The 16,179-nt window shown below is 34.0% G+C and overlaps 1 pseudogene; it reads left to right on the top strand.

Moving 5' to 3' along the window:
- The first annotated feature begins 158 nt into the window (after positions 1-158).
- On the top strand, positions 159-15,974 carry LOC117111378 (annotated as a pseudogene).
- Positions 15,975-16,179: the final 205 nt, after the last annotated feature.

Raw genomic sequence — 16,179 nt, 5'->3', positions numbered from 1 at the left:
ATAATTATGTCGTCATTATTGTCATCATCATATCATTATTATCATTAGTTATATATATATTAGTTGAACATGTTATATTACGTGCAAGTGACAATATACTTGGGTAGAAAATTGTATGACGATAAGCCAAGGCTCTCGAGACGACGGCTGGATTCACAAACGTAATACCATAGGATGTCTGCGTAAAAAGCTGAATCGTTCAAAGTTGAGCTCAGACGAAATTTGTTCACAGTGAGTAGTTATTTGACGATATTGCAGTAACCTATTATATCTGTAAGTTGTGTTTACTATTATTTATATTTTAGCAAACCCATTGCGTTGTATGCACTTAATTAAGATTGAACTACTGTATTATTATTTATGACAAGGAGGTGAGTCGAAAAAACGCGTATTTCATTCAGTCTTCGAAGCCCTATCTTATAATTTCTAGAGGAATGTGACAACAGTAGGCTAGTGGGTATGGCAGGGGTTCGACGAAGACCGCCCCTAGATCTTTTTTCATGGACCAGGAATAAAATGCCTGATGAAGATCGTGAGAAGATGGGTTATGACCCAAGTTGAACTTTAGACAATTTTGGCAATTTTTTAATCCGACGACCTTATTCTGTCGACGAAGGATATAATTTTTTATATAACTAGGCCTTCCTGTACCAGTGCTAAATCTTGAGTTATACATTTTCAATACCGTGGTTTTCTTAAGTTTCAACCGTTATAGAGCTGGAGTTTTTGATATACGACTAATGATCATTAGGAAAAAATGCTGTTCAAAAAAGTTGGAAATTACATCTACCTGTCTATATATGGCGTTTTTGTTATGTGATTTTTAAAGGAGAGGCTGAGAATACAAAACTTAGCCTCATGTTCTCTTTAGCAAGTCTACTTTTTATAACTTGATTTACACACTTTATGTTTATATTAATTAGTGAAAATATTTGCTGTTGCAAGACGTACCTTATTAAAGTGAACCTGAATTATTATTTTTAATGGAGAGAAAAAAATAACAAAGTATGTTATTTCAAATACTGGCTTGTATTTATATTTTAAAATAAAGGGTGCGTTAGCTCAATCGGTCAACCAAGTAACCCCCATTCAGAGAGGAGGTAGCTTTTTTTTTCCATAAATCGGTTTATGAGTGTAGTAATTACTGTTCCTGATGATAACATAATTTATAAACTAATATAATTAATATTGAATCCCAACACGATGGCCTGCATAATTTCAATACTGTTTGTTTTATATTTTCTTATCTGAGATTGATCACTGGACCTTTCGGTAATATCTGTTCCTTTCTATAAAACAACTCAAAGAATTTATAAAGAATATTATCTTACTGATTCTTATCAATAATTGTTTTAACATGTAGAAGTGTGCGTTGAAATCGTCCCACTAAATTACATACAGTAGACACTCTACAGGTAGGGGACTGAATGAATCAACGACTGATGATTGTGTGAGAACAAAGCTGTGTGTTTACCAAGTACTCTAGGCTTACAGGTATTTTGTTGCAATTCAATTGACATTTACGTCAAACAATAGTCACACAAGAAAGTATAATACATACTCCAAGTGTTGAAATACACGCCATCGTGATGGAATTCAATATTTCGACATTAATTATGTCATCATTTCCTGATGCTGACATAATTAATGTCGAAATATTGAATCCCAACACGATGGCGTGTATTTCAATACTTGGATTTTCTCCATGCTTGGAGTATGTATTATACTATCTTATCTGAGATTAATCAGTGGACCTTTCGGTTTAATAGTCACACAGTCAGAAGAAGTTGGCCTTGTTTGCACTGCCTCGACAAGCATTTGGTATAACCTCCCGGCTCTAACCAAGTAAATAACAAAAAATTTAAAAACAGTAATGTAAAATAACGTATGTGTTCTTTTTGAATTTAAAATGTAAATATGACAGGTAACGATACTATCTTGTTAATTTTTAGACATTAGGATAAGTTTGATCACCCAGTTGATCAAAATTGCCTTTGCGTAGGGTTTGATAATCCCCTTATCGCGTCGAAGCGAATTTAATGGCTGGTCGTTAAAGCATGGAGAAATATTTTTTTTCTCCATGGTTAAAGCGTGCGAATTGTTTGCAAAATAGGGGTATTTAGTTTGTGTGAATGTAGAGAAAGTTGTAGGTGCAAGCTCATAGTACTTTCTAATAAACAAAAAGATAATTGGTGCGAAGCAGCCAATTCATATTCTTGACAGCAATTTGACCTCTGAAAGGTCATTGTTTGTCAAAAACAGGGCCTAAGACGATTGAAAAGCGGAGTTTCCTTCTTTCGTTCTGCCAGGTAAAATCAATTACTTCAGGCGACGTTTGTATAGACTAACCTACACGTACCAACGTCCGCATGTCGCGACGCTCGAGTATTACTATTCAGCGTTTTTACTATATTTCTAGGTTTCCTATTTCTACGTTTAATCGGCCCATGTCTCAGCCACAATATTTTGAGGCCAATATTATTTACGAACCCAGTTAAACTTATTTACCAGCCTATTTCAGCGTGTTAATTATTATGTAGACTGGCATACAGGGTACACGCTCGTTTTTACTATGTTTCTACGTTGCAATGTTAATCTGTTTATTGTTTTTGTATTATTCACATCCACAAATTAAATGCCCACCTATATTATTATCATCATACACACCTTACTGTAATAATAGTCTACAATGTATACGGTAATAAAGTTTTATTAGTACTGTACTCCATTTTTGAAAATGTATCACAAATTGTTGACCCATCTAAATAGACTTTTATGTATTTTTATGTTACGCTTCTATGTTTTTAAATATTTTTGCTAATTTGATTTCTAGACCACAACATGGTATGTGGAAGAGGTAAGGTGTAAACTCGGACTCGTCTCGACAGCGCTAGGAGTACTGGTCAAGGCTAGCCTTATCCTACTCTAGGCCTAGACTAGCTAGGATGGTATAGGCCTAGCCTTGAAGGGACGAAGGTCCCAATGAAAAACAACGTCGCTCCTTGATAGGTAACATTGTCTATTTAACATCACAATAATTCATTATTAGACCTAGTTGTTTTTTGAATTGTACTCCACAAATCTAGCCGATACCTCGCACAACTCGTTAACGTCTCGTATCTATTGTCGTGACGTCATGGCTCGCTGGCTCACACTTGCGATGTCTCGCACTTGTGATCAAATAACACGCTGGCTCGCACTTTGGCAACACTCTTTGGCAGTCAACTAGCCCCTAGAAAACTCGCCCTTGGAAACTTGCCCAATAAAAAAAATGTACACTTCCGAGACCTTGCAGTCATCAAAATAAAAATTGTAACCTTTGGTAATCAACTACATTTTCCACATACATAGAAATTTTTGAAACTTTATTTAAAAAAACCTAAACCATAATTCACCACTATAGGCACTTTTTGACAAAAATGAAAAATTAAGACTTTGTTACACAATGAGAAGTGTTCTAATATAGACAATGGGTCGTGTCTCATATTATATGTTATATTTTTATTATTCATTATTTTCACTTGACTCGCATAAATAATTTTGTTCGAAGAACATTTATATGCAGTTGTACTTCGCAGCACTTCACTTGCAATTTGCAATTTCTAGTATTATTATTTTACTTCAGTAGGAAGGAGAATACGTGGGCCTAGCAGAATATCGTCATTTATATACTGTCATAACTACTATATTTGTTATGTAAATACATTAAAAAATATGTGTTCATCTACACATGCACAAATTAAAAATCAAAATAATATTTAAAGATAATGCAATTAACAGTCTAAATTTTAACTCCAAAGTTAAGCTCTTTTGCTCGACAATACGGTCGAATACTCGTTCGCTATTCTAAAGCATTGGCTTCTAAACTGACTTGCTACTGATTGATTCTTACAAAAAACAACAAGTCCGACGTCATTTATTAACCAATCAAATTGATTTTTACATGTGTAGGTAATAAATAAAGCTACATGTTGCCACAACAATGCCCAGCCCACGAATTTCACGTCGGCAATCGGCAATTGGCGACCATATTGCCGAGCCAGAATTGCTACAGTGCGGCAATTTTTTGCCGACCTAGGCCTAGATTTCTTTGCTTCAAAAACTTTTACTGAAACAGTCTATAGCAGACACTAAATTTCATGTACGTCGTCAAACCAAGGAAATTGGTGGTACATAAAACAGATTTGTTTGTACAATAACTATTTCTAATAGGCATGCAGCAGGCCCATAACTAGGATTTTTTGGGGGGTTCAAATTTGGAAAAAGTGGAGCCTTTTGAAGATGTTAACGACCAACCAATTGCGCTGACCACATATATAAGAGTTCCATCTTGAAACTTGTATTAAAAGTTGCTACTGTCTATAAAGATTATTTGAACAGGATTGTTTTTTTTTTTTTTTAAGTTTAAGCAATCTTCTTTCCAGATTTTTTTTTTGCCATCCAAGCGGAGCCAGCTAGAAAACGACGGAGTTCGTCCGAACCCCCCCCCCGGTTACGGGCCTGTGCAGTAGTACGATTTGTGTACAATCGTCTTAAGATAAGATAAGATTTATTGGTTCTCTCTTTTATAACAGAGGAACACTCTCGCGCAGGAGAGGTTCGACCCGTACAACAGTTAACTTACAAAACAACAACTGACAATATATAAAAATGAATTATTGAAAAGATAAATGAGTAAAGAAAAAATACTGGACAAACAAAACAAATGTTACTCTCATTATTCTGTAGTAATTAAGGAATAACTTAATGTACAAAAAAAAAGAAAAGAAAAAAAATAGAGAATTCAATTACAGAATATAAAGTAAATAAATAAATAAAAATGACAAAAAAATATAAGTTTATAAGTACAGTAAATAACATAAAAATTAAATATTGGTGGTAATATTTTTCATTAGTTCAGTTCTTTCAGTCATTGCTTTTGTTAAATATATTTTACAATCAAATATGTTACACATTTCAATATTCGTATTTGCTATTAAGCACTGAAAACATAAATTTTATAAATCAAAAAGATAATTATACATATATAAGAACATGATGTTATAAATCAAACTTAGTTCATCAAAGGAAGTTCTTTATTAGTTGTATAAAAAAAAACCAAAAGAAGTCTCTGGTGTGAATCTAACCCGCAATCTCTAGCTATCTTAGCGAGCGTCATACCGTTCATACCACAGAGGCTCGTACTCATTACGGATCTAAGACCACTACTAAGTCTCTTTCCCTTCATACAACTTAATGAATCGTAATAGCTTATTACAATGCAATGAGAATTTAAGATAAACATGGTTAAATCATTAAATAAATAATAATAATAATAACAATAAAAAAACTCAGTGAAATAATAATAATAATAATGATAATATAATAATAATAATAATAATAATATATTTAATCAATAATACTGCAGTAAGCGATAATATATTTCAATAATAATTACAGTAATGAATAATACAAAACTAATTAATAAAAAAGAAGTTTATATTTTTTAAATGATGAAATTGTAAATATATATTTTATTACTGTATGAATGTATTTTCTAAATGTTTTTACTAATTTGTATTTTAAAGTTTCATTTGTAGCCAATGAATTGTATATTTCTAATTTTTGATGTTTGTTTTAATTCTGATGATGTTTTGCAATTTTTTTGATTTGATATTTGGTTTTCTTGAATATTTGTACTGCAATAATTTCAGACTTGTTCTGAGTTTTTACTTTTTACTGTATACCTGAACTGGGGCGAATGCATGGGAGGTGGGGGTGCAGATTGTGCGATCACACCCTACTAATGATTGTTACATTAACTATTATATTGTAAATATTAATTATTGATTTTTAAGGTATGAGAGTGTAATTTTCGGGAAACCAGAGGTCCATGTTCTCAAAATGTTCGCATCTCAGCACCAACCATGGTGAGGCTGGGGTTCTGTGGACTCTCGCGTATCCACTGCTTCCAAATCCTGCATCAGCCCCGGCTGAATAATTATAGGAGGCAGCTAGTAAATCATAGGAAATAATATTCAAATCAGATGTTACAAATCGTATCAATCATACTGTAGATCATCAATGAAAGTTCCTTATATTATTAGTTGTATGAAAAAATAGGTCTCTGGTGGGAATCGAAACCGTAATTAATCTCTCGCTATCTTTATAAAGCGTCATACCATTAGACCACAGACGCCAGTACGATATCATTACGGAGTCTCTTTCCCAAGTGTCATGATAGGAAACTGCACCATCTCAGCATCACAGACAGTGAGAAACCTTGGCGTACATTTCGATAATTCCCTACAAATGAAATCGCATGTAACTTCCATTTGCCAGTCCTCTTTCAGAGCCATCCGCAAAATTGGTTCTATTAGAAATTATCTGGATGAAGAAACAACAATAAAACTTATTCATGCCTTTGTAACATCACGATTAGACTACTGCAACAGCCTCCTGAACGGTCTGCCAAAATAAGAGATTGACAAGCTGCAGCGAGTACAAAATGCAGCGGCAAGATTAGTTACTCGAACTAAGCGACATGAACACATCACACCCATTCTTCATTCACTTCACTGGTTACCAGTAAAGCAAAGAATAATATTTAAAATACTGCTGGTCACTTACAAAAGTAAACTATATAATTCACCCACGTACATCCGAACTCATTGAAGAGCATCGTTCACATCGCTCACTAAGATCTGCATCTAAAAACCAGCCCCCCCCCCTTTTGGGAGGTAAAAAAGAAAAAAGAAAGAAAAAAAGAAAGAAAAACAAAAAAATTATAGCCCAGCAACAACAATTTCGCGGGGGAATGCCCCAGGACCCCGTAGGATATTGTTGTCTCGATCGGCCCAAATTTCGGTCCCCCTTTCGCTCCCCCCCCCTTTTGGACATCTCTGGATCCGCCCCTGAAAACCTCCTGCATGTTCCTAAAACATCTACAATCACTTGTGGCAGCAGTGCCTTTTCCTCATCATCTCCCCTTAGTTGGAACAACATACCATTATTTATAAAAGAATCAAAATCAGTGGACACATTTAAGTCACTACTTAAAACCCATTTATTTCAACAATTAACTGTTTAATAATTTATATCGTGTTCCTTCACAACGGAGTGGCCTGCTTTGTCTCTTGGGGCCGCTATATTGGTCACAGACTCTGAGCACCCGGTCGCTGTGGCAGGGCAAATGTGAAACCTGTTCCTTTGTTCGCGTCACCTAGGTAGGGGACCGGATTGCGCTAGGGCAGAGGCGGATAGTTGACCCTTTGAGACCTAGCGTTGTTTTGCCACCACACCCTATTATATTGTAAATTCAACATCTTTTCTATAATTTTTATAATTTTATGTAAAGCGCATAGAGCTCACACATAGTGGAGCAAACTTTTTTTCAATTTAAGCACGAAAGACGTTTAGATAGCAGATGGTTGGCTAACCCATAGGAAATAATATTCAAATCAAGTATTGACAGCTTAGCATTAAAATAAAACTTGTATTAATAATATATTAAAGACTAGGGAATCCAAATAAAGTATACTATCTTTATAGTACTATTAGATAGCCTACGTTTTGTAAGTTGATCTGAGACGTGTAAGAACGTAGGCCTATTATGCTTTTTCTTTTGCTTTGCCGATCATTCATTCAATAGTGAAGCTACAATATCTCATCAAAGATAATGCCCCTTTCCCTTAAAAAATTATTCTTTACGCGTAAAAATAGTCCTGGGCAAGACATTTGTCGCTTGGTACTTAACAATCCAATTCAGACGTATAATGACACCTATCATCGCTTAAAAGTTTCAACAATTCGTTGTTTTTTCTTTCTTTTGTGTTCTCTTTCACGCGACTCTTGTTTCCTCACATTAGGCTATTCAAATTTTCATCATAATAGAGGCTACCTACAAACAAAACAAGACACTTTTTACTAATAGGAACGCCCATACACTGTACTTTACAAGTCCACGAATTTAAAATATTACCTTTTAAACATAGACATTTCTTATAATTATAATCCATATAAGCGTAACTTTAGTTTTGATATCGCTCAAATTATGATCTTGGATCGTCTCTAGCATGACTTAGGCCTATTCTATATGTTCTACGTTTGACGTTAACGTTTTCCCCTTCACTATATAGCCTACCGGCCATTACCATAATTATTGTCTACTTATACTGCTGCTGATTTAGTGCAAAAAACATTTATTTTGCCACCCTAAAGCACATAGTAATTGTTTTCGAAATTTTCACCAAAGCTGCCAACATACAATCTCAAAAGTCGACCACGGTAATTGAATTTAAGTTAAAAAAGAAAAAAAAAGAAAAAAAATAAGTCAAAATTTACATTGAAGAAAGAACAAAGTTTAAACAGCATGATATTTAAGAACATACTACCAGACATATGTTTACATAAACATCCATACAAACTTAAAATTACGATAGCACATAAAAGCGATAAAAATTATAAAGGAAATGGGGGTCGTTAATAAAACAGTCTTGTCTTTTGCACATACCGGTATGCAGAACAACATGATCCAATTGAGCTCAAAATTACCAGGATGGTATGATTTAACTGGGTTCATGTTCTATTGAACATAGTTTCTAGTTTATATTATTTCTTTGAGATGTTCGATTTTTGAGCACGTAGTTTTTAGATTTTACTCTTGTGCCTCAGGCTCTAGTGTTAGCCAGTTCACGCTACCTGCAGACCCCAGATTAGCTAACGCCACTGAGCTAACGCCAGTGATGCTTGAATAATTTTACCTCATTTCAAGAGATTGACCAATCACGATTACTTAGCTACTTTGGTCTCTTTCCTGTGCTCTCTGTAAATGAAATGGTAAAGGGGTTCTTTTTCTATTGCATTTTACTTAGTTATAATGTATGTGATTTGTTGATTGTGTTTTGTAAGATATTTTAACATATTTAGACTGTCTATTAAAACCTCCAACACCTACAATGCTAGCTGAAAAATCAAAGCAAAATTGTTCATTTAAAATACAATAATCATATAAGTTCACTTCGAACAATTCACAGATTTAAAAGTTTTACTGATGCACTGTTAATTTTACTACAGTTAAGGACCCGTACATTATTTAAAACTTAAAACTATTCCCCCATAGGCCTATATTACTACTAGTTTAACGCCAGCGTTAATATAGTGAACGCCGTTTGTGTGAACACTTTGGAATTTTAATTCGTGAATTAGCTTACGCCTGGCGTAAGCTACGCCAGTCCATAGTCATTTTCTATTGACTATGGCCAGTCTTACGCCACACAAAATGCGTTTTGTTTCATTGTATTACAGATAAGAGCAACGCCTAAGCAATGTCCATATATATGAAAAAGGTTTTATATATGCTTATTGTTATTGCAAGTCTTGGAATGATAGCAATATTTTTTAGAGGTAAGATTTTTAAAGATGTATTTGATCTACTAAAGGACGGATCCAGACATTTACAGGAGGAGTTGGTCCAGGAAAAAGTTCATGCACTCGCGGGTATAGATACAAGAACATTTCAAACGAAGTGCGGAACATTGATCTGACTGTTTTCTTTTTATATTTTCTGAACCCTCATATCCGTCCTGTCATCCTCCCATCATTGAGAGACTTTTGTATAATGCAACTTAATTAAGAAATATTTAATTTTATACAACCTATTCTCATATATAACACTTTAGAGGAAAGCTATACATTGGAACGTCCGTTCATTTCAAGGACAATGTTATCGGAGGCGTCAATTATCATTGACTATTAGGTATAAATGTCCAATGATAGTACGATCATGTCTTTATTAAACACATTTGTTTTATTCACACTTTTTATCTTGCTTCATTAAAATTAATGCCGCCAGTGGCGTAGGGATGGGTAGTGCAGTTAGTGCAAACATGGAAGTATAAAAATAAGCATTTTTATACCTCCATGGTGCAAAGCTCTGGGGGCTAGGGCTATTAGGGACCCATTCATAAATAGGCTTAAAAATAATTTCAAAAAATAATTTCCAACTGAATATTTCTTGAAGTAAAAAATGGCCAGCGGACCACTCAATAATATTTGTTTTTATGAGTTGATTACGGTTTTCATTTCAATTGTTTAATATTACGTGCCACCAATTTTCTTGATTAGAACTAGCTGTTAAGACCGCATAGGCTCCTCTTGGTATAGTTAAGAAGGTTCTGATCATCGTTAGTATTTATTACTAGCGTAGGCCATTCATTAGGGTTAGGGGGAAAAGATAATAAGATATCCTTACAATGAATTTTCTGAAAACGTGAATTAGTATAGGCCTATCTTCCATAAAGCATACTGTGTGGCATGACAAATTACTAACTACAGCCATGGAGTTATAAATAAAATCATCATAACTCCATGCTACAGCAAGGCTGGTATAAAGGATAAAGTATGGATGACCTTTAATCATAGAGAAAATAGCTTTAATACAGTAACTTGCATAAAAGTATGATTAAATTTGGGGAATTAGGTACTGACTTCTTTGAGTGAAGAAGGAGGTAAACAGAGCTGTGCTTTTATCACCGATCCTTTGTTATACAACAATATGGTAGCAAAATGCTGCGCTCACAGTGAGGTACCGGTATATGTATTTTAATCCAATACAAATGGGTTGTTTATTCTATGCAGTCGATGTTATGTCGAACTAGTGTGGCCGTCTCTGTAGGCACTTCAAACTTGTTATCGTCTAAAGTTTGTCAGCTTGGTAATCATCTATGCACACGACTCACGAACATAAAAATGTAATAATAATAATTTCCTATACAAAGAGAGCATTGAAAACAAGAAGTAAAATTTTAGCACATATGAATGATGAATCTTAAATCTTACAATTATATTAATGTTAAATTAATAATTGAATGTTATAGGGTCTACTATTTTATCGTACCGTATTTGTTTTTTTTAATATGAAGTGTGTACCGTTACTGGTCTCTTTTACTGTATTTTATTGCATTTCAATGTATTTTTTGTATCGTATTTAGTCTCTAAATCACTCGAGGTGTGGACGTCCTAGTTCGTATAGTAAATTTCTTTTCCCCTGCGAGTCTTTAATATCTCAGCTACGCGGTAAACCGGTACCAGCTACACTCGTCTGTCCACAGCAGGGCTGAATGAATCAGTAGGCCTATACACCGGGGTAGCCCTTACTCGTCTCGAAAGATGTAATGGGTTATTTAAAGTACACATGAGTAGTGGCATGGTCAAATAGTTAAAAATCACTTAAAATCACTATATTGTCCGATTTAGCGCCCCTCAACTGATCACGGAGCCCCCACCCCCAACTTCATGAGCAATCGCTGCAAGGACTGTCAAGCGACGCAATGCGACACGAAAAGTTGCATTCACGGACTGTGACGTTATCTTTTCCCAATTTGGATGAAGCAAATCCCTCGCGTTGCGGCATTTATCATACCTTGCGAAAACATCTTTGCCAGGCTTGACAAAGTGCAAATTCAACTTTCCGCAAAGGCGGGGGATGCGAAATTTGTTTGCGTTGCTCTACGGCAGCTTCTTTTACAAGTGGGGACCACTGGAAATACGAAACTCGGCCATCGCCAGCCATCAGACGGCTTCGCGTTGTCAGGCACTCACATATAATGCGGAGACGGATTCGTCGGTGACTCGGTGTGCGAGTATGAATTGTGCATACGCAGAATATGTGCACCAATGATTTTGCAACAATAAGTAAACAAACACACTTGTTGTATATTAACAGATTACAGTCTGGTTGAAAAGCAATCAAGAAGAATGAGTACTGGAACCGAAACAAAAATATCACAGGTACAGTAATTTCAGTTATTCTATTATGACATTTCAACCAATACTTACAATTTACACACAGTTTTTTTTTTTAAATTAGTCTTTCTACTTGAAGTTTTCGAGTACTATCTATATATCCCCTTTACCTTAGACCACCACTTAACTCGAGCCCTTCAGACCTCTGCATTGCTTCTAACAAACTCATTTCATGATACTCATCATCATCTTCATCATCATTAAAGGCGTGCGTTCGTTCCTAGGTATATTACCGGTGAAGATTTATTAAGCATATAGGTCATTGGCCCAATTACAATATAATCCTATTTTTGAATGCAAGGTAAGTGAACTTGACAAGTTTATAATATGCATTTTGATTTTTGCAGGACATTAATAAAGTAAAATCTTCTATTGATCTGTAATCATTACATTTCACTAAGTACCTGCTCTGATCAGTGTGAATAATGTATAAACAAAATTGAATTATGTAACAGATAGGGAAAACCGTCCCATTTCCTATAGATCGAGATAATGGGCGCGTTATTCCCCATACTTAAAACATATCTACAAAACTGGTTATGAACACGTTCAATCATTTTGATGTCTTTAAAGCCCCAGATTTCTGATCCATACGTGAAAATCGGTGATATTTTTGAGTCGAATATGTGATTCCATTCATTGGCAGGTAAATGATTAAAATTTTGATTGATCATGAATTTTATTGTAAAGAATGCATTTTTTTGCTTGTGAGCAATGTGTGTTTTTTGCATTTTTATAAAGACCATTACCGTTTTCTTTGTAATACTATTTTTTCCATTTTTCGCATCTTATCACCATTTATAAAATACCAGCCTTAGTTTTTCGACATTCACAGTTAGTTCCTATGGTTCATCACAATATTTAGAGAGTATATCAATTAAACTCTGTAGTCCTTTAATTGTATCCTCACCAATACAAGGTCATCTACATACAGCAAATAATTTAATAAACAATCAATTACCGAATTAGATTTTATTTATATTGTTCGTCAAATTTAGATTTTCACTTACACTAAATCTTGCAGAAAAGTGTTAATAAAATGGACGATAATGGTTGCTGTATACCGATTTCACGCTTGAATGGCTGAGTGAGCATTACCAATTTTAACATGAGCATGCAATTTTTTTGAGTCCAAAGATGTGATAACATTCATTATATTGACCCGAACACCGATTTCCTTTAAGTTATAAATGAGATAATTATGGTTTATTGAATCGAAGGCAAATTTCAAATCAACAAATATAACAAATAGTAGGCCTACTCTTCCCCGTTTTTTGCAAGGTATTTTGAGACGATTTTATTTAATACGAAAACATTATCGAAAGTTCGATATCCTTTCTTGAATCCAGGCTGTTTTTGATTCAAAATATTCAAGTCATTACGATTACATTGTTGTCATCGTCATCGTTACTGCTATCGTGATTTTTTCGCATAATAATAATAATAATAATAATAATAATAAAAATTATTATTATTATTATTATTATTATTATTATTATTATTTTATAATTATTTCTGACTTGTTATTCTATAATTTATAGGCAACAGAAAAAGTTGAAAAACAGGAGAGTCTGGAGGAGTTCATGCAAAGATACTCGAGTATTCACAGAAAACAGAATGACTACACGCGGAATATGTGTCGTCTTCACCGAAATGCCATTCCTAAAATGAAGTCCCGACCAAAACTGTTAGTGAATGAAAAACACAAAATGGTGTACTGCCAGACACCGAAGACCGGTACTGTCAGTTGGTGTCGTATTATGCTGATCATCTCTGGATATAAGAACTATGAAGAGGTGATGAAAATGACTGCACCCCAAGTGAGTGCGGCATGGAAGAAACACGTACCACACCTTTCTAGTTTTTCATTGGCAAAACAGAAACATATTATGGCCACCTACACAAAATTCATGTTTGTTAGGCATCCTTTCACACGACTGTTGTCGGCTTACAATGATAAAATCATTCGTAAGAACGGAAGTTACGCAAGAGGCTTTGAGAGCTATAGAAAAAAAAATCAGGAACAACTTCAGATGGAATTCGAATGCGAAATCAGATGAAATTGACTTCGTAGATTTCGTCAACTTGGTAGTTTCACAGGAAGGTTCAAATGTTCATTGGAACCCGATGCATGGGATTTGTTATCCATGTGATATACATTATGACGTAATAGGTCACTTTGAGGATATGGAAAACGAGACAAAATACATTTTAACACTTACCAATCTTACTAATTTGTGGTTACCAAAATCTTCTGGAGCCCACCTTACAAATAGTTCCAGTCAGTCAAAATTAGATAAAGCATTTTCATCTATTCCACTCCCTCATTTAGCTGATTTGTATCACAAATATAAGTATGATTTTACGCTTTTTGGTTATGAAATTCCATTAGGTACAAAGAGATAAAAATCTTTAATTACAATGTCATATAATCATAATCATCATCATCAAGCTTATTTTAAAAGATACCGTATATTTTGTTGACAGTACAAACATGGCAAATATACAATTGCGGTAAAATACGCTGTTGTATTAAACATGTAACATAATTGAATAGATTTAATACGTAAGCGGATTTTGCCACTTAAATTTAGTTATTATGACAATCATAAGAAACATATGACCATGTACTCAATCTATATTATTTATAGGATTAAAAAAATATCTAATCACTAAACTGTAAAGTAATGTCTTACTTTCTGAAACATTTACGTTATTCATGGTTTTGATAAGCAAGCCCTTGGCGTATGTTTTTTGTAGCGTTATTAGACCACTGCTAGTACGTCACCCCTTGTATTGGGAACGTATTTGACTAAATCTCAGTTAGATCAATTAGTACAAGTTCGATGAAGGGTACTCCATATCATCCTCTCTGTGATCATAGAGGGTTAACTCAGTGTGATTTGCCTTTGTTGTCTGAGCAACATCTGTTAATTTCATAGATTATATATTCACTGAAATGGAACCCCCCCTGTTGAAGTTGGCCTTGATATGTATATATTGAAAGGAATACCAACAATTTCACGCAATGCTAGTCAAATATTGATTAGGGCGTTGTGCTAAATGAAATGGATGCTACACTATCGTATTTGAAATTTATATAACTATTTTTCAACGTGCGTACGATAAGTGCTTTTGACTAGAACAATAGAAGAAAAGCTTTGCTTACGCTTCCACGGGTCTAGTCTCTAATGTAAACACAAACGCAATAAGTTTCATCATAGATACATTATTAACATTGGCCCTAATCTGATACAATTCCTACGTCCTCCAAATCGATATAGGCCTATCATTTCTTGGAATCTCCCAGCCATAGTTCTACGTATGTTACTCCTGTAACTGACAATGAGTTGATTGTTATATTTCTCACATACCATCTTTAATTTACATTTACATACTATTAATATTACATGTTATTAATATTGAAGTACCCAGTCAACGACTGGGTATTTGCAAGTTGTCTCTTAATTTATATATAAAAAAAGTATGCTTTTCAGTAATTCTGTTAAGAACCTGCCTGGTAGTTTTGTGAACGACGATCTCTCTTGGAGAGACCGCATTTTTAGTCTTTGCAAGAATCTTTCTCGCAGTCTGGGAATTATTCACACAATATAATGTTGATAAATATTATTTTCATGTGAATGACGATAGATTTACACCATAGTTAAGTTTTGGTTTGGGTCCTTTTCCTACAGGGATATTTTCAAAGCATACTTTTTTGCCCTGTCAATTGCTGTACCCCTTATAAGTTAAGTATTTAAGTTACAAGTGTATAAATAAATAAATGAAACCTATTACCCACTTTTCTGTCTAGGGAATATTGTCAGAAAATCAAGGAATTATTTATTAATTTAATGATTTGTATTGCCCGTTTTTATGTATAATGAATGTTGCTATATTTTAACTATACTTATTGATTGTTTGGCGTGCCTTTAATTATTCGTTTTAACTTTTAATTATTCTTGATGTATAAATCAACTACGGTACTTATTTTTATTGATAGTAGAATTTAAAAAGGAATGATCATCATCACATCAGTTTTTTTTTCAGTCTACTATTATGTGGTGCACCGCAAATTTATCCTATATATTGTTTGTTTAATGTTTTATAAATTTATACTGAAGTTCATTTCACTGCTATTTAGGTGGAGTATGACATACTGGTAATAATATTTATGCTATTAATGTTTATCCACAGTTTAAACCTTCAATTATTTTAGCTGTGATAAGTATGAATAATTGTTTTTAAAAATGAAACAAAACAAAACAAAATCGAAAAAAATTAACAAACAAAATAGACAACTCTAAATACTGCTGCATCATCTCCATCTTCTGGAAAACTTCGGACGGATTCCACACCATAATAAACCTTTAAACAATCGAAAATTAACATATA

Source organism: Anneissia japonica, unplaced genomic scaffold, assembly GCF_011630105.1.
Source record: "Anneissia japonica isolate Jap-2015-1 unplaced genomic scaffold, ASM1163010v1 scaffold643_len365518_cov145, whole genome shotgun sequence".
Classification (NCBI taxonomy): domain Eukaryota; kingdom Metazoa; phylum Echinodermata; class Crinoidea; order Comatulida; family Comatulidae; genus Anneissia; species Anneissia japonica.
This window is presented reverse-complemented; position numbering and strand designations above follow the sequence as displayed.